General features: G+C 41.0%; 1 protein-coding gene across 10 annotated transcripts in view; it reads right to left on the bottom strand.

Annotated features, from left to right (window-relative positions):
• Window positions 1-27,273, bottom strand: part of RUSC2 (RUN and SH3 domain containing 2) — a 71,506-nt gene that overhangs the window by 20,585 nt on the left and 23,648 nt on the right. The window contains exon 1 of one of the 10 annotated variants that reach the window (XM_049896508.1): window positions 1,868-13,630. The exons of the other annotated variants lie outside the window; for them this stretch is intronic. The gene's annotated coding sequence lies outside the window, so the exon portion shown is untranslated. Of the gene's footprint in view, window positions 1-1,867; window positions 13,631-27,273 lie in introns of those variants that run through there. 10 annotated transcript variants of the gene reach the window in all.

The raw sequence follows: 27,273 nt of genomic DNA, 5'->3' as shown, positions 1-27,273 counted from the left end.
AGCCCTTTTCCTGGCCCTAGTCCAAAATGGATGTCTCTTGACCTATCGTAATAACAGCACTCATTAATGATCATTTATGGAGTACTTACATGCCAGAAGATTTACACATACCCGTAGCCACTGAGTTGATTCTGATCCTATAGCGACCCTATAGGACAGAGCAGAACTGCCCCATAGGGTTTCCAAGGCTGTAATCTGTACACTGCCTCGTTTCTCCCTTGGAGTGGCTGGTGGGTTCAAACCTTTGACCTTTAGGTTAGCAGCTGAGTGTTTAACCACTGCACCATCATGGCTCCTCTGTACCAGCAGGGCTCCTTGATCTACATATTCTACGTCTAATTCCACTATAAACCTTTAAAGTAGACATAATCACCCCATTTTACAGATGAGAAAATGAAGCTTAGCGTATATAAGTAGTTTGCCCACAATTTTACAGCTGAGATGGGATTCAAAGCCAGAGCTGCCCAATTTTAACTCTTTTTACCACAATAACTGCCTCCCAAAAGAAAACAGTCAGGGCCACACCCTTTTCCTAAAGTCCCTGCATTTACCCTGCTACCAGAGCAGCTGCTTCCTATCTTTCCTGGGTAGGCCTCCACTTACATAGTTTCTATCTACCCACCACTCTATTCTCTGAATCTACAGTCCCTATCATACTACCGTCCCCATGCTCTAAGAACACTCTTCAATCCCATCTTCTGCCCCAGTTCCCAGGCTCATTTTTCTGTTCTATTCACAGACCCCAAGCCCCTTTTCCCTGCTTCGGTGTTTACATTCCTAGATGTTTCCTGGGAACTAATACTCTGTCACAACTTCCCAGCGTATTCCCCAACCACATATTTGCACAACGTGGAACTACATACTGCCTTTTATTATCATATGTTTTTGAATCTTCCACCAGTGTGGTTAGTGGAAATGGGAATTTAAGGAACTCTTTTTTCCCCGCTCAGCAAAAGGGAAACTCTGGACAGGAAAATGTTCTAAACTCAGGAAGAAAGGTTTTCCCCCTGTCATTGGTCATTGGTGTCTTTCTGCCAGCGATACAACCCTTTCTCTCTTTTTTGGCCTCCTTTTTTTTTTAAATGAGGATGGAGCAATCTTACCTTGACCTGAGGTCCTGATAAGGAGCATCTATAGGACTGATAATCTTTCCTGTCTGGGTCCTCTCTCAGATAGGACTAAAGGGAAGAGGACAGTCAGAGGAATTCAGAAATATTAGTTTAAGCTCAGGTTTTTTTCTGCCAATAATCTAAGTCTGTATAAGAAGACTAATTATAATAAGTCAGGTGCCCTAGGCATTATGATGACCTTCTTCACTGCTAAATACTGTGGCACCACTTGGTCAACATTTTTCTTACTCCATCCTTTCCTGCAACCTTTATATAGCACCACAAGATATGGTATGTATGTCTACGTGCCTGTGTGGAGAGAAAGGATGGGCTTGATTCTTGCCAGCCCCTCCTCTTAAAAGCTGTGTGGACCCCTGCATGTTTTCCATCATAAACTTATAGCAGCTTTAGGACTGTCCTCTCCAATTAAGCCTTTGTCTCTTAATGTGACCCCTTCCACGCTGACCCACACTATATATCAGCTTCATTAGAGATGCCCAGCACGGATCTTTAAACCAAAACAAGAACAAGGGTTCTGGAGAAAGGAGGGAGGGACCTTCAGCTTCTTGACAAAAGCGCATGAAGCCCAAGCCTCTGCTTGTCCCCCTCTCTGCACCACAGCATGTCTAAAGTTCCCTTTCTCTCTCTTTCTGTCTCCGAAAGACAAAGCCAACCATCATAAACCAGGGCCCAAATGTGCTGACCAGTTATTCTGGCGTTTCTGCCCTTCCCCTCCCCCCAGCTCTGCTGAGCCATACCTCTGTAAGGAGCCTTGAGCTGTACCTGGAGGCTTCGGTTTCTTTTTGCACTCCTACGAGCTCTACCTTGACAGTTCCAGCTGAGGCACTGTTCCACAGGACCACACAGGGGCAACTGGGCTGATTTCCTAAGATCTGATTTCTGCTAATACAATGGCATTGTTGCTGATGCAGGGAGGCTGCGCAATCCCAGCCCCAGTATCCTTGCCACTGCCGCTTGTGCTGCGGTGACGTTGCTGCTAAGGGAAGGGGGAAGGGAAAAGAGCCGGCATGCCCACAGTACAGACTCTCAGCCTCCCTCCCTGCCAGTCCCTGCGGGCCCTTTAGCCTAGGGAAGGGGGAGGGTAGAGAAAGGAGTCAGCCACAGAAGGCAGTCAGAGCTGGAAAATGGGGAACTCTCAAAGCAGCAGAGGGAAAACAGGTAGCGCTGGGCCTAGCTCCTCTCATCTTTGAGAATCTCAGGGAGAAAGAAAGTCTGGGCAGAGGCTTAGAGCTTCCTTCCTTTCTTAAGCCCCTCCTTTTAGATCTTAGCCAGAAACCTCGCCCTCCTCTACTCACCCGCTCTGAATGACTCCTTGTTTTCCCATTTTTTTCCTCTCAATAGGATTCCAGACTAGCCTCAGGGTGGAGCAGCCAACCTGGGAGGGGGTTCCTGAAGCCCTAAAGGGAGGCTGCAGGGGCCAGTCATCACTCTACCTGCAGGACACCAAGCTAGTCCTTGTGGATGCCCAACTAAGGGCTAGGCTTCCCAGGGTGTGCCTCCTCAGGGAAGCGGGTATGTCTCAGAAAAAAAGAGAGACTGGGCCATAGGCAGTCTTCTGTATACAAGGTGGCAGTGAGTCTTAGGACCACACTGGCTGCAAGCCCCGTTCCTAACACAGGGTCCAAGTCCTAACAGATCCAAGAAGTCTGAATCTTCAGAGGGTCTGCTAGCTGTAACTGTAGCAGAACCTGCCCGCTCACATAAATCAATTATTGGTCAGTGCTGAATGGAGTCCAGGTGAAACTGTGGAAAGGCACAGTCCCTTTAGCCAGTCTGAGAGGCCAGGAAGTCTATCTTCCTAGGGAAAGGAGGGGTAAGGAAAGGGAGTGGTTTCTCCTAGGCTAGAGAAAAATCTCAGCCATCCTGGAAAGCCTACTGAGCCCTCTGCCTCTTCCTCACACCATTCTTCCCAGGTTCTAGGCCAATTCTGTAGTAATAAGTAAACAGTGGAGAAGCCACAGCCAGAGCAGAAGCCAGTTGTATTGTACAGCAAGTAACAGCACTGTCCCTGTCCACTTCATGCCACTGCTCCCTGATGTCACCCTTCAACACAGAGATCATCTCAAGCTAGGCTTGGCTCCTGTCACAGATTCAATTGTGGCCCCTAAAAATATGTGTCAACTTGGCTAGGCCATGATTCCCAGTATTGTGTGATTGTTCACCATTTTGCCATCTGATATGATTTTCCTGTGTTGTAAATCCTACCTCTATCATGTTAATGAGGCAGGATTAGAGGCAGTTATGTTAATGAGGCAGGACTCAATCTACAAGATTAGGTTGTGTCTTAAATCAACCTCTTTCGAGATATGAAAGCAGTGAGTAGAGAGACGGGGGACCTCATACCACCAAAAAAGCAGTGCAAGGAGCAGAGTGCATCCTTTGGATCCAGGGTTCCTGTGTTGAGAATCTTCTAGATCAGGGAAAGATTAATGACAAGGACCTTCCCACAGAGCTGACAGAGAGAGGCTTCCCATGGAGCTGGCACCCTGAATTCACACTTCTAGCCTCCTAGGCTGTGAGAGAAAAAATTTCTCTTTGTTAAAGCCATCCACTTGTGGTATTTCTGTTATAGCAGCATTAGATAATTAAGATAGCCCCCAAGAACTAACACTGCCTGAGGCTCCTCCCAGTGTCAACTACTATGTGGACTCCACAGTCCAGCCCTTGGATTTCAGGCCCCTAGAAAGAAGCCTTGTGGAAAACACTGGCCAGGACCACAGCAGCTAACTCTCAGGGTCTCGAAGAGATGTAGTCCCTTTCCCCTCATTGTTTCTTCTATTCCCTGTGAGACCCATGTGCCCACTGATGCCATGCTAAGATGAGTTTAACTGTGGAGAGAGCAGAAGTGGCTAAAGACCCCAAAGCTCTATATTCAACACTGGCTTGTTGGAGGGACCGTGGCCTCTTGACCCCACAAAGCAGGGAACAATGAGGACAGGAAGCAGGGAAGAAGGCTGTTCATAAAACTAACCAACACTAGTATAAGTCCTTTCAGGGAGAGTGAAAGGAACAGAAATGGTATCACTGTACTTTCCTCTCTGTTGCTGATACAGACCACAAACGGGATTGGATAAATGGCTGTAGGATAGGGCAAAATCATTCTCCATGACCAAGTACATGGAATTCGAGCTTCTCATTGTGAGAGCTCTAGGTCTTTTGTCTGTGAAATTTCTGTGAGGCTAAGCCATGTATTGCACCTGGCGAGCTAGTAGTTAGGAAATGTTTCCAGTTGCCTACGGAAGGCGGTCACTTTTATACTTTTAGTGCTTAGCTACTTTACCACATCTGTCTTAGGCTGGGTTCTCTAGAAAAGCAAAAACATAAGCAATATATATATTTCACTGGTGATATATATTTATATCAAGGAATGGTTCACATGGTTGTAGAGGCTGGCAAGTCCGAAGTCTGTGGGTCAGGTGTCAGGCTGGAGGGTCCTCCTGACTCATGTAGCTGCAGGGGCTGATGATCCCAGGATCAGAAGGTCAGACAGCAGGCTGCTGGTTCACAGGCTGTGGAGGCTGACAAATCCCCAAATCGGTAGGCACTATGGCAGGCAGCTGGCTCAAGTCCCAAGAACTGGAGGTCAGATGATGATGAGCCAGATACAGTATCCAGAGCAAGCAAGTGAGCTTTGCCAGAACCTCCATATATGTATTGGATGCAGGCCACACTCCCAAAGAAACTCCCCTTATAACTGAGTGGCTGGTCACATCAGATCACATCATGGAAGATGACTACATCATTACATAACTGCCAAACCACATCATTACATAACTGCCAGACCACTGAGAATCATGGCCCAGCCAAGTTGACATACAAACCTTAATGATTACTACATTATAGACCACATCATCACCTACTTCCCAAACATCACTGTCAAAGGCCTATATGGATTTTGATGAAAGATCAAATTATTTTCTGGCCAGAAACAAAATACAAATACTGACACATTATAAACCTCAACTGCCTCCTAACTAATCTGTCCACCTGTAATTTACCTTACATGACTACCAGATCCATCTCCTTAAGTACCATCAATCTGCATCATGTGACTCCTTCTGCTCCTTTTAGAGGCCTCCCATCACTCAGAGAATCAAGTTCAAACTACTCATTTTGGCTTTCGAGTCCCTTTATCTTGGTTGTCTACTCCCTCACCACCCAACTTCACCTCCCAGACTCCATCATGCAATCCTTCAAACTTGTTTCACCAGCTCATTTCTACTTTGCTGCCTTAGTTCATTCAGATTCTCCTGTCTGTTGCACTTGGTCATATTCAGGATTATCCAAAACCTGTAAGGTCCAAATCAACTCTTGCACCAAGTCTTCCTTGATTGTTCCAGAGCCAGAAATGATCTCTTTGCCCTCTGAACCAGTGATTCTAGGTTGTAGATTTTATGAACAAGAAAGATATCCCACAAAAACTAGGGGACCAACATAGGATTTCCAACCTCTTATACTGCTGAGTAGCATCATTAAAAGAAAAAAATTCACTTACATCATCTACTATCATCAGTTTATAAAAGGAAGCATACTGTCATTATTTTTCTCATTTCATTGCATACTGATCAGAAAATAGCATTAGTCCATGAGAGTTTTGATTAAGTAAATCATGCCACTTAACATGGTTATTATTATTATTTTTTGCATATCTGCCTTAATGTTTCTTCTAGACTGCAAAGTCCAAGCTAAATCTATCTTTTTATCCCCAATATCCAGGATATAAAACAGTATCATTTTAATTTCGTGTTGCTTGGCTTCTAATTTCGTGTGCTGCCTTCGAGCTGATTCTGGCTCATGGTAATTCCATGTATGTCAAAGTAGAAGTGTGCTCTGTAGGGTTTTCAGTGGCTGATTTTTTAGAAGAAGATCACCAGGTCTTTCTTCTGAGGCACCTCTGGGTGGACTTGAATCTCCAACCTACTGTGTAGCAGCTGAGTTGGTTAACCATTGCACCACCCAGGGACTCCTTTGGGAAACAGAAGGTGTTTAATCAAAGTCTTGTTGAACTGAAGCAGACTACAAAGAGATGTTCCTTGAGTGTAAATAACTGACTCAATAGGCTGGGAAGAGAAGACCCCTGTTGCTCACATGAGAAAAAGTTTTATTAAAAAGAAGCTTAGAAAACAAAGGAGTAACTCTTCATGACCTTGGGTTAGGCAAAGCCTTCTTAGACAGGCCACCGAAAGTATAAGCAACAAAATAAAATGTTAATAATTTGGATTTATCAATACTAAAAACATTAGTGCTTCAAATGATACCATCAAGATAGTGAAGACAACCCACAGGATGGAAGAAAATATTTGAAAATCATATATCTGATAAGGGAATTCTATCCACAATATATAAAAAACTATTACAACTCAACAATAAAAAGACATATAGCCCAATTAAAAAATGAGCAGACTATGAATAGATATTTCTTCAAAGAAGACATTTAAATGGCCAACAAGCACATGAAAAGGTACTCAACAATATTAGTCATTAGGTAAATGCAAGTCAAAACCACAATGAGACACCACTTTGCACTCACTAAATCCATTGGCATCAAGTTGATTCTGACTCAAAGTGACCCCAAAGGACAGAGTAGAACTGCCCCATAGGGTTTCCAAGGCTGTAAAGCTTTATGGAAGCAGACTGCTACATCTTTCTCCCATGGAGTGGCTGGTAGGTTTGAACCTCAAACCTTTCAGGTAGCAGCCAAGTGCTTAACCACTATGTCACCAGGGCTCCTTACACACCCACTAGGAGAAATATAATAAAAAATATGTCAGCTAATAATAACTGTTGACAAGGATGAGGAGAAATTAGGACTCTCATACATTGTTGATGGAAATGTAAAATGGTGCAGCTGCTTTGGAAAACAGTCTGGCAGTTCTTCAAAATGTTAAACAGAGAGTCACCATGTGACTCAGTAATTCCACTTTTAGGTGTATACCCTAGAGAACTGAAGACTTTATGTTCACCGAAAACTTGTACACAAATGTGCACAACAGCATCATTATTCATAATAGCCAAAAAGTGGAAACAACCCAAATGTCCATCAGCTGATGAATGGATAAAGAAAATGTGGTATATCCATACAATGAAATATTATTGGGCAATAAAAAGAAATGAAGTACTGATATATGCTACAATATGGACAGATCTTGAAAATAGTGTGCTAAGTTAAAGAAACCAGACATAAAAGGCACATATTGTATAATTCCATTTATATAAAATGTCCAGAATAGGCAAATCTGTAGACACAGAAAGTAGACTAGTGGTTGCCAGGGATTGGAGGGAAGGGGATTAGGGAGTTACTATTAATGGATATGGGGGGCTTTCTTTTCAGGATGATGAAAAGATTCGAAAATTAGACTGTGGTGACAGAAGCACAACTCTGTGAATATACTAAAAACAACTGAATTGTACACTTTAAATGGGTGAACTGTATGGTATATGAATTATATCTCAAAAAAGCTATTAAGAAAAGGAGAGAAAGAAGCTTGAATGGTGTTGCTCAGCTCCACAGAGGCAGAAGTCTTTGAATGCCCTGTAACTGGGTGAGTTGGAGGGTCTCAGGCATCCCAGAAAGTGGAAGAAAGCAGTGGCACGTCAATCCAAAAAAAAAAAAAAAAGACCTCAGAAATCCCCTTTCTTCTTCTACCTGTCAACCAAAATTCTTAAATGGACTATGTTAACTTTCTCTGTTTTCCTTAACCATTTCTTAGCCACCAGAAATCTGCCTGCTCCCTTAATTATTATTCTTAAGTTATTATCTTTAGGTCATCAATAACCTGCTTTCTCTGTCCTTAAAATACTTGAACTGTCTGAAGCAGTTATAACATTTTAACTTACAATATGTGAATTGTCTACACTATTAGCCATCCGCTCCTACTTGAAACCCTCTTCTTCCTTTGGCTTCTATAATACCAACCCTCATGGTTCTACTTCTTGGATCATTCTTTCTTCACTGTTTAATAAAACAATACCTGGCCCATATTTAAATGCAGATTTATAGCAAGGTACAGATCTGAAGCCTTTTCAACCATTTCTGAGAAGTGCTTAGCCCTTTCCATTATCTATGCTGTTGATTTCCAAAGCTTAATTCTTCCTGAACTTCCAGAATCACATATCCAATAGCCTAGTAAATACTTTTTGCTATTACCTTAAATTCAACACATATAAAGCCAAATGCATTTTTCTATTCCAAATCAGTTCCTCCTTAGGACTACCAGTAAAAAAGCTTGAAAATGTAAGAGGCATCCAGATTCCTCTCTTTTTCCCCCCTCACATTCAGCCAATCACCAAATCATGCTGGGTCTTCCTTCCAATGTTTTAGGCACTGATCACTCTAAAAATAATTTATTACGCTTTTACTATAAGGTGATGGAGCCCTGGTGTCCCAGCAGTTAAGCACTTGACTGCTAATAGGAAAATTGGCAGTTCAAACCCACCACCTGCTCTGCAGGAGAAAGATGTGGCAGTCTTTTTCCATAAACATTACAGCCTTGGAAACTCTATGGGACAGTTCTACTCTGTCCTATAGACATGCTATGAGTCAAAATGAATTGATGGCCACAGGTTTAGGTTTTGGGTTACTATATGCCAAGCATTATGCTAAGCACTTCAGTCACATTATCTCATTTAGTTCATATAACTATTCTCTAAACCAGTTATCCCTATGTTATGGATGAGAAATCTGAGGCTCATGGATAGTAAATAATCTATCCAAAGTAACACAGCCAGTAAGTGTGCTGGGATTCAGCTATAGGTCTACCAGATTCCAAAGTCAATGTTCTTAACTACTTGCTATACGGCCTCTGAATTATTATAGTCTTTTAACTAGTTTTCTTGCTTTCATTAGGGCTCTTTCCTCCTCTATCCTATATATCGGAGCCCTGATGGCACAGTGGTTAAGAGCTCAGCTGCTAACCAAACGGTTGGCGTTAGAATTCACTAGCTGCTCCCTGGACACTCTATGGGGCAGTTCTACTCTGTCTGATAGGGTTGCTTTGAGTTGCAATCAACTCTACAACAATGTTTTTTTTTTTATCCTATATATTGACAAAAGATTAATCTCCCTAAAATGCTGCCTTCGGTATGTCACTCTACTACTAAAAAGTCCTCGGTGGCTCCCTACTGCCTACAGGATAAAGTAAAAATTCTTTAATGTGGCATTCAACTTTCCTTCCTACCTATCCAACCATGTTTCAAATTCTGAGTTTTGGCTCACTCCACCGGGAAGATATCTAGATTGCTTCCCCCTATATTTCTTTCTTTTAGGATCTAGTGCAAATTCTACCACCTGTGGAAGCTTTTCTCTATCATGGAAGTCTTTTTTCTGAACTTCTTCAATATCAGTTGTTTGTACAACTCATTTGGCACCAAGCCTTGGGCATTTTATTTTGTCATGTATCTCTCGATGACAGTACACTTTTGAAGGGTAGGACTATGTCTTATACCTTTATAAGTAATTCTGAACACAGGGCCTTGGTACATAGTAGGGCACCAATGATGTTGTCTGATAAAGCTACTAAATGGCAAGTCCAACAGGCTACCTAGACCCAAGCCTAGGAAAAGAGGCAGGCAGGTAGGAGGAGGAGGAGGGGGAGAGGAGAAGAAAATCTGAGGCGTAGTAGAGTGCTTAGTAATAAATTTTCAAGCCAAGATCTTAAACTCTCTTTTAATTTTTACTGTGCTTTAAGTGAAAGTTTACAAATCAAGTCGGTTTCTCACACTAAAACTTATATACACCTTGCTACGTACTCCCAATTGCTTTCTCCCTAATGAGACAGCCCACTCCCTCCCTCCACTCTCTCTTTTCATGTCCATTTCGCCAGCCTCTAACCCCCTCTACCCTCTCATCTCCCCTCCAGACAGGAGATGCCAACATAGTCTCAAGTGTCGACCTGATTCAAGAAGTTCACTCCTCACCAGCATCCCTCTCTATCCCATTGTCCAGTCCAATCTCTGTCTGAAGAGCTGGCTTTGGGAATGCTTCCTATCCTGGGCCAACAGAAGGTCTGGGGACCATGACCATGGGGGTCCTTTTAGTCTCAGTCAGACCATTAAGTCTAGTAAGATCGTAAACCCTTGATCTCTCATTTTTCTTCATTTTCATAATGAGGATGGAAAGATGACTGAGCAGCTGTGTCTTCAGTCAGTACATTCCCTACTATTTATTCCCAAGTCATGCCATAAAGCAAAGGTTAAAAAGTGACACACTGATGGTCACATCTAGTGTGTTAACAGATTTTATATGGCTTATACAGTATTTTTTTTTTTATACAGTATTGGTCCATGCACTGTTTAAATTTTTTTTTTCTAGTTCGTATACTTTACTTTTCTTTTTTAAATAATTTTTATTGCGCTTTAAGTGAAAGTTTACCAATCAAATCAGTCTCTCACATATAAACTTATATACACCTTACTACATACTCCCACTTACTCTCCCCCTAACGAGTCAGCCCACTCCCTCCTTCCAGTCTCTCCTTTCGTGACCGTTTTGCCAGTTTCTAATCCCTTCTACCCTCCCATCTCCCCTCCAGACAGGAGATGCCAACATAGTCTCAAGTGTCGACCTGATTCAAGAAGTTCACACCTCACCAGCATCCCTCTCCATCCCATTGTCCAGTCCAATCTCTGTCTGAAGAGCTGGCTTTGGGAATGCTTCCTATCCTGGGCCAACAGAAGGTCTGGGGACCATGACCATGGGGGTCCTTCTAGTCTCAGTCAGACCATTAAGTCTAGTAAGATCTTAAACCCTTGATCTCTCATTTTTCCCCATTTTCATAATGAGGATGGAAAGATGACTGAGAAGCTGTGTCTTCAGTCAGTACATTCCCCACTATTTATTCCCACAGTCATACCATATAGCAAAGGTTGAAAAGTGACACACTGATGGTCACATCTACTGTGTTAACAGGTTTTACGTGGCTTATACAGTATTGGTCCATGAACTGTTTAAAATTTTTAAAAATAAGTTGCCATCATAAAAATTTTAGATATTTCTTTAAAAAAAAAATCTGGATTTCCAGCTTGTCTTGCTTGAAAAATCAGAAGAACTGACCCCACTGGGCCCTCATTCTTAGATGATAATAATCAGCTGGAGCTGAGAAGTAGCTGCTCTCATAAGATGGATATATGCCCTTCAGTTTGACATGCTTCCACTATTCCTTATGGTCTCTTATACCTGGCCAGCTTCATTTGTTCAATTTATTTGTTTGTATTATTTGCCTGGCTCCTACAAGGCATTTGAATTTGCAACTCTTACCCAGAGTAACAGCTGTGCTTTTTTTTTTTTTAATGCCTCTAGCCCCCCTATTTTACCTCACATTTCCACAAAGACGTTCACAGCAGCCTTGGTTGTAACAGCAAAAATGGAAAATATTCCAAATGTTCAACAATAGAAAACAGCTAATTAAACTGTAGTCTAGCCATGCAATGGAATATAATGGAACCATAAAAAATTATGTTTACAAGGAACATTTAATGGCATGGAAAAGGCTTACATGTTAATTAAAAAAACTAGGATGGCAAATTGTATAGAGAGACTTCTGTCGCTTGCATTATGGTGAACAAAATATTAAGGGGTCCCTTCTAGATCCTGTATAGCATACACTTTAAAAAACATCTCAGGGCTTTAAGTATGTAGGGGAAATCTCCAAGGCTACTCCCTTTCCAGCTCCCTAGCCCCAAAGGGGATTAAACCATGAGTGGTGGAGTAAGCAAGGGGGAGGACCAAGGTTCCTTGTGCGCCAATTCCCAAAGCATCCCTGCAGTCAGGATGACAAACCATGCACCACTAGAAAGGTGAGGGAGATAAACCTGAGACTCCTGTATTAAGTCAGGGTTCTTGAAGGAATCACTTGAATCAAGTGATTCAAGGCTGGTGGTGCCCTCGCCAACCCCACCAGCTTTTGGCAGAAGCAGATACAAATCTCTGGAGGAAGATATCCTCCAACTTAATTCAATGGGATACTCAGATTAAAAAACAAGCAAATATTAGTTTACAATTAAAGATCACAAATACTCATGGAGACACCATGAGTGAATGACAGAGAAAACAAACAACAGATTTAGTCTGCAAGGATTTCAGATATTAAAAAATGTCAGATATACATTTCTGATCAACGCCTGATCTCTAAAATCTACATGATACTACAAAAACTCAACTGCAAAAAGACAAATAACCCAATTAAAAAATGGGCAAAAGATATGAACAGACACTTCACTAAAGAAGACATTCAGGTAGCTTACAGATATATGAGGAAATGTTCACAATCATTAGCCATTAGAGAAATGCTGATCAAAATTTCATCTCACTCCAACAAGGCCGGCATTAATTCAAAAAACACAAAATAATAAATGTTGGAGAGGCTGTGGAGAGACTGGAACTCTTATACACTGCTGGTGGGAATGTCAAATGGTACAACCACTTTGGAAATCGATTTGGCGCTTAAAAAAGCTAGAAATAGAACTACCATACGATCCAGCAATCCCACTTCTTGGAATATATCCTAGAGAAATAAGAGCCTTTACACAAACAGATATATACACACCCATGTTTACTGCAGCACTGTTTACAATAGCAAAAAGATGGAAGCAACCAAGATGTCCATTAACAGATGAATGGATAAATAAATTATGGTATGTTCACACAATGGAATACTACGCATCGATAAAGAACAGTGAGGAATCTGTGAAACATTTCATAACATGGAAGAACCTGGAAGGCATTATGCTGAGAGAAATTAGTTAGTTGCAAAAGGACAAATATTGTATAAGACCACTATTATAAGAAATTGAGAAATAGTTTAAACTGAGAAGAAAACATTCTTTTGTGGTTACGCGGAGAGGGGGCGAGGGAGGGTGGGAAACGGGCATTCACTAATTAGATAGTAGCTAAGATCTACTTTAGGTGAAGGGAAAGACAGCACACAGTACAGGGGAGGTCAGCATAATTGGACTAAACCAAAAGCAAAGAAGTTTCCCGAATAAACTGAATGCTTCAAAGGCCAGCGTAGCAGGGGCAGGGGTCTGGGGACCAGGGTTTCTGGGGACATCTAAGGCAATTGGCATAATAAAATCTATTAAGAAAACATTCTGCATCCCACTCTGAAGAGTGGCATCTGGGGTCTTAAACGCCAGCAAGCAGCCATCTAATCTAAGATGCATCAACTGGTCTCAACCCACCTGGATCAAAGGAGCATGAAGAACACCAAAGACACAAGGTGATTACCAGCCCAAGAGACAGTAAGGGCCACATGAACCAGAGACTACATCATCCTGAGACCAGAAGAACTAGATGGTGCCCGGCTACAACTGATGATTGCCCTGACAGGGAACACAACAGAGAACCCCCAAGGGAGCAGGAGAGCAGTGGGATGCAGACCCCAAATTCTCATAAGACCAGACTTAATGGTCTGACTGTGACTGGAAGGACCCCGGTGGTCATCCCCCCAGATCTTCTGTTGGCCCAGGACAGGAACCATTCCCGAAGCCAACTCTTCAGACATGGATTGGACTGGACAATGGGGTTGGAGAGGGATGCTGGTGAGGAGTGAGCTTCTTGGATCAGGTGGATACTTGAGACTATGTTTGCATCTCCTGCCTGGAGGGGAGGTGAGAGGGTGGAGGGGGTTAGAAGCTGGGGAAATGGACACGAAAAGAGAGAGTGAAGGGAGAGAGTGGGCTGTCTCATTAAAAGGGGGAGAGTAATTGGGAGTATGTAGCAAGGTGTATATGGGTTTTTGTGTGAGAGAGTGACTTGATTTGTAAACTTTCACTTAAAGAACAATAAAAATTATAAAAAAAGTGTCAGATATAGAATACAAAATAGCTATATGTGAAATGTTTTAAATAAAGAACAGAATCTGTAAGATATGCGAGTAGCAAAAATTTATCAGAAAACGACCTGACAGATCTGAAAAAAGCCAAACAGAACTTTCAGAAATTAGAGACATAATTATTGAAAAAAAAATTCAAGGATGACTTCATTAGTAGTTTAGGCAAAGTTGAAGTGAGAATTAGTGAACCGGAAGACAGATCTGAAGGAATTACACAGAACATAACACAGAAAGAAAAGGAAACAAACAAAAGAGATAAGATGGAATGAGAAGACCTAACATACTCCTGATGAGAGTCCCAGAGTAAGAGCAAAGAGAATAAAGGAGAGAAAATATTTGAAGAGATGTTGTTGTTAGTTGCCATCAAGTTGATTCTGGCTCATGATGACCCCATGTGTTACAGAGTAGAACTTCTCTATAGGGTTTTCTTGGCTGTAATCTTAATGGAAGCAGATTGCCAGGGCTATATTCCCAGGTACTGGTGGGTGGGTTTGAACTGTCAACCTTTAGGTTAACAGTTGAATATAAGTTGTTTATGCCACCTAGATCCCTTTGAAGAGATAATGGCAGATAATTTTCCAGAAGTGATAGAAAACATGAATCCATGGATTGAGGAAGTACAACATATGCCAATCAGGAGTTTGAAAAAATCAGTAACAAGTAATGATTTAGACTGTATACCAGTAAAACTGTTTTGTGAGGATGGCACAGGACTGGGCAGCATGTTCTTCTATTGTTGCTATGAGTCAGAACAGACTTGACAGCACCTAACAAGTATAACAAAATTGTTTGAATATAATAAACTTAGTTACTAGATGAGTGTCTCGGTCATCTAGTGCTGCTATAATAGAAATACCACAAGTCGATGGCTTTAACAAGGAGAAATTTATTTCCTCACAATAAAGTAGGCTAAAAGTCCAAATTCAGGGCCTCAGCTCCAGGCTAGGGCTTCTCTCTGTCAGCCTTTTCATCAATCTTCCCCCAGGCTAGGAGCTTCTCTGCACAGGGACCCAGGGTCCAAAGGACATGCTCTGCTCCAGCACTGCATTCTTGGTGGTATGAGGTCTTCCCATCTCTTTGCTCACTTCTCTCTTTTATATCTCAAGAGATTGCCTCAAGACACAATCCAATCTTGTAGACTGAGTCCTGCCTCACTAACACAACTGCCGCCCATCCTCCCTTATTAACATCATAGAGGCAGGATTTACAACATATAGGAAAATCAGGCAATACGCGGAATCATGGTCCAGCCAAACTGATACACACATTTTTTTAAAAAATGATTTTTATTGCGCTTTAAGTGAAAGTTTACAAATCAAGTCAGTCTCTCACACAAAATCCATATACACCTTGCTACATACTCCCAATTACTCTCCCCCTAATGAGACAGCCTGCTCTCTCCTTCCACTCTCTCTTTTCGTGTCCTTTTCGCCAGCTTCTAACCCTCTCCACACTCTCATCTCCCCTCCAGGCAGGAGATGCAAACATAGTCTCAAGTGTCCACCTGATCCAAGAAGCTCACTCCTCACCAGCATCCCTCTCCAACCCCATTGTCCAGTCCAATCCATGTCTGAAGAGATGGCTTTGGGAATGGTTCCTGTCCTGTGCCAACAGAAGGTCTGGGGGCCATGACCACTGGGGTCCTTCCAGTCGCAGTCAGACCATTAAGTCTGGTCTTATGAGAATTTGGGGTCTGCATCCCACTGCTCTCCTGCTCCCTCAGGGGTTCTCTGTCGTGTTCCCTGTCAGGGCAGTCATCGGTTGTAGCCGGTTGTAGTTCTTCTGGTCTCAGCATGATGTAGTCTCTAGTTCATGTGGCCCTTTCTGTCTCTTGGGCTCATAATCACCTTGTGTCCTTGGCGTTCTTCATTCTCCTTTGATCCAGGTGGGTTGAGACCAATTGATGCACCTTAGATGGCTGCTTGCTAGCGTTTAAGACCCCAGATGCCACTCTTCAAAGTGGGATGCAGAATGTTTTCTCAATAGATTTTATTATGTCAATGGACTTAGATGTCCCCTGAAACCCTGGTCCCCAGACCCCTGCCCCTGCTACGCTGGCCTTTGAAGCATTCAGTTTATTCAGGAAACTTCTTTGCTTTTGGTTTAGTCCAATTGTGATACACACATTTTTGGGGGGACTTAATTCAATCCGTGAAAATCATGTAATATCTGTTGGTATGTTGTGTGATCCTGGGCCAATCACCTAGTTCTTCCCTGCCTCTAAACAACAACAAAAAAATCTGTTGCTGTTGAGTCGATTCTGACTCACAGTGACCCTATAGGACAGAATAGAACTGCCCCATAGAGTTTCCAAGGAGCACCTGGCAGATCTGAACTACCATCCTTTTTGGTTAGCAGCCATAGCTCTTAACCACTATGCCATCTGGGTTTCCTCCCTGACTCTATTCCCTGTAAAATGGGGATGACAATAATACCTACCACAGTAAATGAATTAATACTATAAAGTAGTTAAAATTTTGCCTGACACATACCAAATATTTAGTAAAAATAAAATTTTTTTATTGTCAAGTGATAACTTGTTGATTAATACTTAAAAATTCCACAAAAGAGGCTACACCTATGATCAAAATGGGAGAGTAGCCTTTGACAAGTCTGAAAAGACTGGATGTGTACCTTCCTCCACTCCTTAATTCTAGCATTCCTGAGAACCCAGTGACTGCCTGTACAACTTCCCTGAGCTATATGGGAGAATCTAGGGGTGCCGAAAATAAAATATATGGGAATATAACCATTATCTAGTGAGCATTCCTGTGCCTGGACCAGGTTATTTTATAGGGAGTCATTCGGTAAAAAAAAGGATCTAGAGGTTGGGAGACACAGTATACCTCTTGCTACAGATTTGAGTAGTAGCCTACTTAAAATAGTGTGTGAATGTGCTCTATAAACTAGTAATTTTTTATAGAAATGTAAAGTATTGTTATTACTCTAAAAATTCTAGGGGTACATTTTTAAGAGTTATATATGAATAGGACTCTGTAGTTCTATTGTTAGAGGCTGGTTTCATAAGTTAGGAGAGCCAAAGAGTCAGTGAAAGGGAAAGGGCTCAAGACGAAGCAACAGGTATTGAATAGACATGACACAAATCTTTAGAGAGCTGGGCACTAAATTAATTAGAAATTTACATTTTCATAAGGAGACTGAGAAAAGAGGGAGAGAGAAATACATATTCAATAACTTGCTGGACATGTCCATTTGAATATTCCAGTGATATCTCCAATCATCAAGGCCCAAAATAAACTGATCATCTCCCCAACCCTCACTCTCCCCATCTTCATCCTCACTGTCCACTGTTACCCGAAGAAGGGATCTGGAAGTCATCCTTAATTCCTCTTCCTTCCCCACCCCTGATTAACAATCAGCTCTGAACACTTAATCCATATTACCTCCTAAATTTGTCCTAGAACTTTACAGTCTTCTAAAACATAAATCTAATCGTATTGCTCTGCTGTGTAAAATTCTTCAGTAGTTCCTCCTCACCATCGGGATAAAAACCCAAATTTTTGAAGGAAGCATATAAAGGTCTTCATTGTGTGGGCCTTAACTATGTTTCAAGCTTCATCTTCTTTTACTACCTAACCTCTAGCCATATATAAAATTACCGTGTGTATGAATTCTCAAATTTACCATGTTCTCTTCCATCTCTATGCCTATGTACATTCAGGGTTAGATTTTATTCTACGTGTCCATATGACTCAGTGAAAGTCACTACCACCAAATTTATATTGTATTAATTTACTTGTCTGCTTCACTCAAACAGAATTTGAGCCATTTAGGATCAAGAACCATGTCTTTCATTTCTGTATTCTCAGTGCTTTGCATATATCTAATTGAGTGTAATAGTTGTTCAGTAGGTGCTTATGGAATGAAATTATACATTCTAAAGAAATTTTGAAGCAATAGGAAAGACTAGTGAATAAACTTTAAAAGAATTAAGAAAGGATTTTACAGTATTAACTTTCTCAAGAAAATAATCAAGGGATACTGGTGTAAATAGAGGTGGCTGGTGCTAACAGGCAGCACCTAGGCAGTACAGTGTATAGGAAGACACATGGGGTCTGCTGTGCATGCAGTTTGCTGGCTGGCCAAGTTATAACTTGTTAACATACAAGCTCACCTTTGGTGACATCCTGCCCTGTAAAAATATCAAAGCATCTCTACTAGTTGGGACTGAGTAACATCCTTTCTCTATTATATGGGCTAGGCTAATTGTTGGTAATATTAAAAAGTCTCTATGCCATAGGACTAGACTGATTTGCTAAAATATGTTCAGAATAAGAAATTTCGTGTATTTGTGAAAATAGGGGAAGGACAAGAGTAAAAGAAAGATTAAAGAAAAATAATTCTAGATGTCTGAAAAAAATGCTGTGCTTGGGACTTGAGTAGTCTGCAGTGGCAGCAGAATCAGAATCTTACAAGGAATTTTCCAAGATAAGGTATCACTCTTTCTTAATAAAAACGACAAAAGAGAACAAAGATTAGCAACAAAAAACTTAAGTGCCTACAGAGAGGGTTATCATCAAAGAAGCAGCAGATTTACCCTGTGTAGAATTCCAGAACGGCTTAACAATTGGAGATCAAAGCACCTCTGAAAGTAGGGGTGGAGTACTAAACCCTGTTGCCGTTGGGTTGATTCTGACTCATAGCGACCCTGTAGGGCAGAGTAGAACCGCCCCATAGGATTTCCAAGGCTATAATCTTTACAGAAGCAGACGTGCCACACCATTCTCCCACAGAGTGTCTGGTGGGTTTGAACCACTGACCCTTCAGTTAGAAGCCAAGTGCCTAACCACAGAGCTACCAGGGCTCCTCAGTGGAGTACTAGACAGTTAAAAACAGGGATGTTGTTTTAAGTCTATAGAAGAAGCAGTTAGACTCCTACTCTCTGCCACAAACCCCATACTGCCAGGAGACTATACTTCTACTCCTTCTCCAGAGAAACTGACATGGAACTGCATCAGATTCAGAAAAACAAGGCACTGGAGAAAGTAGGATGAGGGGCCAGTCTGAAACACTGGGAAAGTAAATGAAAATCTCCAAAAAAGAATCCCTGGATTCCTTCCTTCTCCTATTTCAGGAGAATACTAACGGCCAGACTTAATCACCCCTGCCCCACCTGGCAGATTACTTCTCTGCAGAATCTGAACTACCCCAGAAAAAAGACTCTCAGATACAGACATTTGGGGGTTCCCCACAAAAAAGTCAGCTTGCTGCAACTGCCCACTAGATAAGTTCACCAGCTGATATGCCTATCCGCTCTCACAGAATTTCCATCGGCTTTTTAATGCCTCATTCCAAAATACAAGTCAGTAGCCAAGGACTTTTGAGGATAGTTTCTAACACGAAGAACAGTGACCAGAACAAAAGCAGAAAAAAGGAGTCTGAGAGAAACAAAATGCAGAGAAAGAAAAAAACAAAACAAAAACAACCAAAAAACCCAACCTATGAGGTCATTTTGCTGCTTTATTGATGATGCTAACTTTGAACTCTTGGTTCAGATGGCATCTGCCAGTTTTCTCCACTTTAAAGTTACGCTTTTATCTTTTGTAAATAATAAGAAATCTATGGACAGATACTTTTTAGACTGTGTAAATATCCTGCTCCCTATCAAACTTTCATCTTTTTAGCATCCACTGATGATTTTTGTCTGAATAAGTTATTTACTATCATAGTTGCAAAATAGTGATTTTCTATTATTCCTTCTACATTTACTAGTTGGGATTCTAATGTAAGGGAAAGCTTTCCCCTTTTCTTCCTTTCTTCATTTGTTTATTTGGTTTCAGTATGGACTCACGGATTAATCTTTTTTTTTTTTTAATTCAGTGGGTCATAATCCATTTTTGTTATTGATTTTGAGGCTCATATTGTCCCAGACTTGGCATTTTTTTTCAATGTGAAGCTCTTTATTATCATGTATAAAAAAAAAATTGTATATATTTTTTAAATTAACTTTTTCTTTTGGAATAAATTTAGATTTATAGGGAAGTTGCAAAGATAGTTCAGAGGAAAAAAAAAAAAAAAAAACCTGTTGCCGTCAAGTCGACCCTATAGGACAGAGTAGAACCGCCCCATAGGGTTTCCAAGGAGCACCTGGAACTGCCAACCTTCTGATCAGCAGCGGTAGCTCTTAACCAATATGCTACCAGGGTTTCCACAGTTGAGGAGCCGTGGTGGCGCAGTGGTTGAAAGCTTGGCTGCTACCCAAAAGGTCAGCAGTTTGAATCCACCACTCCCTCCTTGGAAATCCTATGGGGCAGTTTTATTCTGTCCTATAGGGTGGCTAAGAGTTAGAATTGACTTGACAGCAAGGGTATAGTTCAGAAAAAAAAATAATAAATTAAAAAAAAAAATAGTTCAGAGAGTTCCCTTATATCCTTCAACCAGCTTCCCTAACATTAACATCCTACATATCTATGGTACATTTTATCAAAACAAAGAAATTAACATTAGTACATAGCTAAACTACAGACAATTTGGATTTTACCAGTTTTTCCACTAATATCATTTTTCTGTTATTTGGCTTTTAAAAAAATTAAATGTGTATATCTACCATCTGTCAGCTTGTCATACTGTGGTGACTTGCATTTTGCACCGATGCTGGAAGCTATGCTACCAGTATTTCAAATACCAGCAGGTTCCCCCATGGTGGGCATGTGTCAGTGAAGCTACCAGACTAAGACGGACTAGGAACAAAGGCCTGGCAATCTACTTTTGAAAATTAACCAGTGAAAAACTTAGCGATCACAACAGAACATTGTCCGACTTGCTTGCTTTGGAGATGTTATCAGGAGGGACCAACTGTTAGAAGAGAACATCATGTTTGGTGAAGTAGAGGGCCAACAAGGAAACATGAGACCCTTGGTGAGATGGATTGACACAACAGCCGCAACGATGAACTCAAGCATGCTGGCGATTGTGAGAATGTCACAGACTTGGCAACATTTTGTACATAAGGTCACAATGAGTCGGAGTTGACTCCACGGCAGCTAACAACAAAAACAAATGCTTAGGAGGCGGAGCCAAGATGGCAGAATAGAGAGACGCTCCCGTGGAGCCCTCTTTACAACAAAGACCTGAAAAAACAAGTGAAAGGAGTATATTTGTGACACGCTGGGAGCCCTGAGCATCGAAGGCAAGCTTAGACAATGAACTGAGGGGCAGGGGGAGGAAGAGACCGTTCAGAAGCGGAGAGGAGTTACCGGACCTGAATCGCGGGGAGCCCTCAGACACCATTCCCTGAGTGGCTGTGGCGGCAGCAGCAGCAGCGGCCTGCTGGTCCTAGCGTTCCACCGCAGTTTCCTCAGGGAGAAGCAGCCAGCTGCGCAGCCCACTCACACCTCTGGAACCTGAGCAGAAGGGCGCTCTTGGCAAAAGCTAAGTACTTGCGTATATTTTACCGCACCCCCCCACCCCCAAGCTGGCTTCAGCAGCTGAATCCCCAGGCCTGAGATAGACCCTGGTGAGCACCTGGAGCCGTCCTCCCGGCCTTGGGGAAGGAAAAAATTTGCAACTGGGGGGAAAAGATAATTTGCCAGCTCCATTAACTGGGGGAGCTCAGGACAGAAGCGGCTCCTGTCCAGGAATAAACCGTCCGTGGACCTTGAGCACCTTTCCTTTCTGCATGGACCTGTGTGGGCCTATTTCGGAAGAATAGGCCCTTGTTGGCAAACTCCAACCATTTCAGCTGTGCTGTGGAGAGGTGGGTGTTTGAAGTTTGACATTGCTTTGCCTATTAAACAAGGTCCTCACCTACCCACAACAGGGACCTAAGAACTGGTGGCTCCACTTGGGTCGCCCAGCCACCCATGACAAGGGCCCAGGGATAACTGGTACCTCCCAGTCCTTACAACAAAATCTTTGGGTGCCCATGGTCCCTCTGCAGAGCCCACCCACCAGCATGCTCTAAGGAACAGAGACGCGTTTTCCTCAGAGACACTTGGGGGTCGGTTCTCAGCCCCCTGCCTTGTTCAGAGCGTGACCCCCTGCTGCAATCAGATATGGTATACACGCCAATCACCCCTGCCCCTCTAAGACTGTAGGACAGAGCCTGTACCACACACTTGATGATCAGCTACCTGGACACCTGAGCTGAACTCATACAAGAAAACTGAATGGACTCCTAGATTGATATACCTGATAACAGCTCTAGCCAGCTGGGGACAGGACACCAGAGCTCCAAAAGTAAAAATAATCAAGCTAGCTCACTCAAGCAACCCATAGGGGTATACCAAAACAAAACAAAGCAAGCAGCTATGACACAGTAAGCAAGCATAAACTGATACAATAACTTATAGATGGCTTGGAGACAACAGTCAATATCAAGTCACATAAAGAAACAGGCCATGATCACCTCAACATGCTCTCAAAACAAAGAATCCAGGGATCTTTTAGATGAAAGTGCATTCCTGGAATTACCAGATGCAGAATACAAAAGTTTAATATACAGAACCCTTCAAGGCATCAGGAAGGAAATGAGACAATACACAGAACAAGCCAAGGAACACACAGATAAAGCAACTGAAGAACTCAGAAAGATTATTCAGGAACATAATGAAAAGTTCAATAAGCTGGAAAAATCCATAGACAGACAGCAATCAGAAATTCAGAAGATTAACAATAAAATTACAGAATTAGATAACTCAATACAAAGTCAGAGGAGCAGAATTGAGCAAGTAGAAGCTAGAATTTCTTAACTTGAAGATAAATCACTTGGCACTAATATATTTGAAGAAAAATCAGATAAAAGAATTAAAAAAAATGAAGAAACCTTAAGAATCATGTGGGACTCTATGAAGAGAAATAACCTATGAACAATTGGAGTACCAGAACAGGGAGGGATAACACAAAATACAGAGAAAATTGTTGAGGATTTGTTGGCAGAAAACTTCCCTGATATTGTGAAAGATGAGAAGATCTATCCAAGATGCTCATCGAACTCCACATAAGGTAGACTTGAAAAGAAAGTCACCAAGACATATTATAATCAAGCTTGCCAAAACCAAAGATAAAGAGACAATTATAAGAGCAGCGAGGGATAAAAGAAAGTCACCTACAAGGGAGAGCTAATAAGAATAATCTCGGACTACTCGGCAGAAACCATGCAGGCAAGAAGGCAATGGGATGACATATTTAAAAAACTGAAGGAAAAAAACTGCCTGCCAAGAATCACATATCCATCAAAACTGTCTCTTAAACATGAAGGTGAAATTAAGACATTTCCAGATAAACACAAGTTGAGGGAATTCGTAAAACCCAAACCAAAACTACAAGAAATACTAAAGGGAGTTCTTTGGTTAGAAAATCAATAATATCAGGTATTGACCCAAGACTAGAACACTGGGCAGAGCAACCAGAAGTCAACCCAGACAGGGAAATAAAAAATAAAATAAAATAAATAAAGCAAGATTAAAAAAAAAAAAAAAAGCCCAACACAGGGTAACGGCGATGTTATTATATAAAAGAAGACAACATTAAAATAATAAAGAGCAACTAAGAAATGTAATCATACACCTTCCATATGGAGGGGAAGATATAGCGATACAAAGAAATAAAAATTAGTTATAAATTTAGAAAAATAAGGGTAAATAATAAGGTAACCACAAAGGAGGCAAACTATCCTACTCATCAAAATAAAATACAAGGGAAAAATACAGACTTAGCAGAAACAAAATCAACAACAACAAATATGAGGAAAGGACAATATATAAAGAAAATCTACTCAGCACATAAAATCAAGTGGGAAAAAGAAGCTGTCAACACACACAAAAAGACATCAAAATGATTGCTCTAAATTCATACCTATCCATAATTACCCTGAATATAAATGGACTAAATGCACCAATAAAGAGACAGAGAGTGGCAGAATGGATTAAAAAACAAGATCCGTCTATATGCTACCTACAAGAGACACACCTTAGACTTAGAGACATAAACAAACTAAAACTCAAAGGTTGGAATAAAACATATCAAGCAAACAACAATCAAAAAAGAGCAAGAGTGGCAATATTAATTTCTGAAAAAATAGACTTTAAAGTTAAATCCATCAGAAAGGATAAGGAAGGACACTATAGAATGATTAAAGGGACAATATACCAAGAAGATATAACCATATTAAATATTTATGCACCCAATGACAGGGCTGCAAGATACATAAAACAAACTCTATCAGCATTGAAAAGTGAGAGAGAGAGCTCCACAATAAGAGTAGGAGACTTCAACACACCACTTTTGGTGAAGGACAGGACATCCAGAAAGAAGCTGAATAAAGACACGGAAGATCTAAATGCCACAATGAACCAACTTGACCTCGTAGACATATTCAGAACACTCCACCCAACAGCAACCAACTATACTTTCTTTTCTAGTGCACATGGAACATTCTCTAGAAGAGACCACATATTAGGTCATAAAGCAAGCCTTAGCAGAATCTAAAACAGTGAAATATTACAAAGCATCTTCTCTGACCATAAGGCCATAAAGTGGAAATCAATAACTGGAAAAGCAGGGAAAAGAAATCAAACACTTGGAAACTGAACAATACCCTGCTCAAAAAAGACTGGATTATAGAAGGCATTAAGGATGGAATAAAGAAATTCATAGAATCCAATGAGAATGAAAACACTTCCCATCAGAACCTTTGGGACACAGCAAAAGCGGTGCTCAGAGGCCAAATTATATCAGTAAATGCACACATCCAAAAAGAAGAAAGGGCCAAAATCAAAGAACTACCCCTAAAACTTGAACAAATAGAAAGAGAGCAACAAAGGAAACCCACAGGCACCAGAAGAAAACAATAAAAATTAGAGCTGAACTAAATGAATTAGAGAACAGAAAAACAATTGAAAGAATTAACAAAGCCAAAAGCTGGTTCTTTGGAAAAATTAACAAAATTGATAAACCATTGGCCAGACTGACTAAAGAAATACAGGAAAGGAAACAAATAACCCGAATAAGAAACGAGATGGGCCACATCACAACAGACCCAACTGAAATTAAAAGAATCATATCAGATTATGATGAAAAATTGTACTCTAACAAATTTGCAAACCTAGAAGAAATGGATGAATTCCTAGAAAAACACTACCTACCTAAACTAACACAATCAGAAGTAGAACAACTAAATAGACCTGTAACAAAAAAAGAGATTGAAAAGGTAATCAAAAAACTCCCAACAAAAAAAAGCCCTGGCCCAGGCAGCTTCACTGCAGAGTTCTACCAAACTTTCAGAGAAGAGTTAACACCACTACTACTAAAGGTATTTCAAAGCATAGAAAATGACAGAATACGACCTAACTCATTCTATGAAGCCACCATATCCCTGATACCAAAACCAGGTAAAGACACCACAAAAAAAGAAAATTACAGACCTTTATCCCTCATGAATGTAGATGCAAAAATTCTCAACAAAATTCTAGCCAATAGAATTCAACAACATATCAAAAAAATAATTCACCATGACCAAGTGGGATTCATGCCAGGTATGCAGGGATGGTTCAACATTAGAAAAACAATTAATGTAATCCACCACATAAATAAAACAAAAGAGAAGAATCACATGATTTTATCAATTGATGCAGAAAAGGCATTTGACAAAGTTCAACACTCGTTCATGATAAAAACTCTCAGCAAAATAGGAATAGAAGGAAAATTTCTCAACATAAAAAAGGGCATTTATACAAAGCCAACATCACCCTAAATGGAGAGAGCCTGAAAACATTCCCATCGAGATCGGGAATCAGACAAGGATGCCCTTTATCAGCGCTCTTATTCAACATTGTGCTGGAAGTCCTAGCCAGAGCAATTAGGCTAGACAAAGAAATAAAGAGCATCCAGATTGGCAAGGAAGAAGTAAAAGTATCTCTATTTGCAGATGACATGATCTTAGACACAGAAAACTCTAAGGAATCCTCCAGGATACCACTGAAACTATTAGAAGAGTTCAGCAGAGTATCTGGATATAAGATAAACATACAAAAATCAGTTGGATTCCTCTACACCAACAAAAAGAACATCGAAGAGGAAATCACCAAATCACTGCCATTTACAGTAGCCCCCAAGAAGATAAAATACTTAGGAGTAAATGTTGCCAGAGATGTAAAAGACTTATACAAAGAAAACTACAGTACGCTTCTGCAAGAAACCAAACGAGACATAAGTGGAAGAACATACCTTGCTCATGGATAGGAAGACTTCACATTATAAAAATGTCTATTCTACCAAAAGCGATCTATACATTTAATGCAATTCTGATCCAAATCCCAAGGACATTCTTTAATGAGATGGAGAAACAAATCACCAAGTTCATATGGAAGGGAAAGAGGCACCGGATAAATAAGGCATTACTGAAAAAGAAGAACAAAGTGGGAGGCCTTACTTTACCTGATTTTAGAACCTATTATACTGCCACAGTAGTCAAAAACACCCTGGTACTGGTACAACAACAGATACATGGACCAATGGAACAGAATTGAGAATCCAGACATAAATCCATCCATATATGAGCAGCTGATATTTGACAAAGGCCCCAAAACAGTTAAATGGGGAAAAGACAGTCTTTTTAACAAATGGTGCTGGCATAACTGGATATCCATCTGCAAAAAAATGAAACAAGACCCATACCTCACTCCATGCACAAAAACTAACTCAAAATGGATCAAAGACCTAAATATAAAATCTAAAACGATAAAGATCATGGAAGAAAAAATAGGGACAATGTTAGGAGCCCTAATACATGGCATAAACAGTAACAAAACATTATAAAGAATGCAGAAGAAAAACTAGATAACTGGCAGCTCCTAAAAATTCTACACCTATGCTCATCCAAAGACTTCACCAAAAGAGTAAAAAGACTACTTACAGGCTGAGAAAAAGCTTTTAGCTATGACATTTCCGATCAGTGCCTGATCTCTAAAATCTACATGATACTACAAAAACTCAACTGCAAAAAGACAAATAACCCAATTAAAAAATGGGGAAAAGGTCACACGACAACTAAGAACCCGAGAGACAGAAAGGGCCACATGAACCAGAGACCTACATTATCCTGAGACCAGAAGAACTAGTTGGTGCCTGGCCACAATCGATGTCTGCCCTGTCAGGGAGCACAACAGACAACTCCTGAGGGAGCAGGAGACCAATGGGATACAGACCCCAAATTCTCATAAAAAGACCATACTTAATGGTATGACTGCGACTAGAGGAATCCCGGAGGCAATGCTCCCCAGAGCTTCTGATGGCACAGGACAGGAACCATCCCCGAAGACAACTCATCAGACATGAAAAGGACTGGTCAGCAG

Source organism: Elephas maximus, chromosome 9 (assembly GCF_024166365.1).
Source record: "Elephas maximus indicus isolate mEleMax1 chromosome 9, mEleMax1 primary haplotype, whole genome shotgun sequence".
Taxonomy (NCBI): Eukaryota; Metazoa; Chordata; class Mammalia; order Proboscidea; family Elephantidae; genus Elephas; species Elephas maximus.
This window is presented reverse-complemented; position numbering and strand designations above follow the sequence as displayed.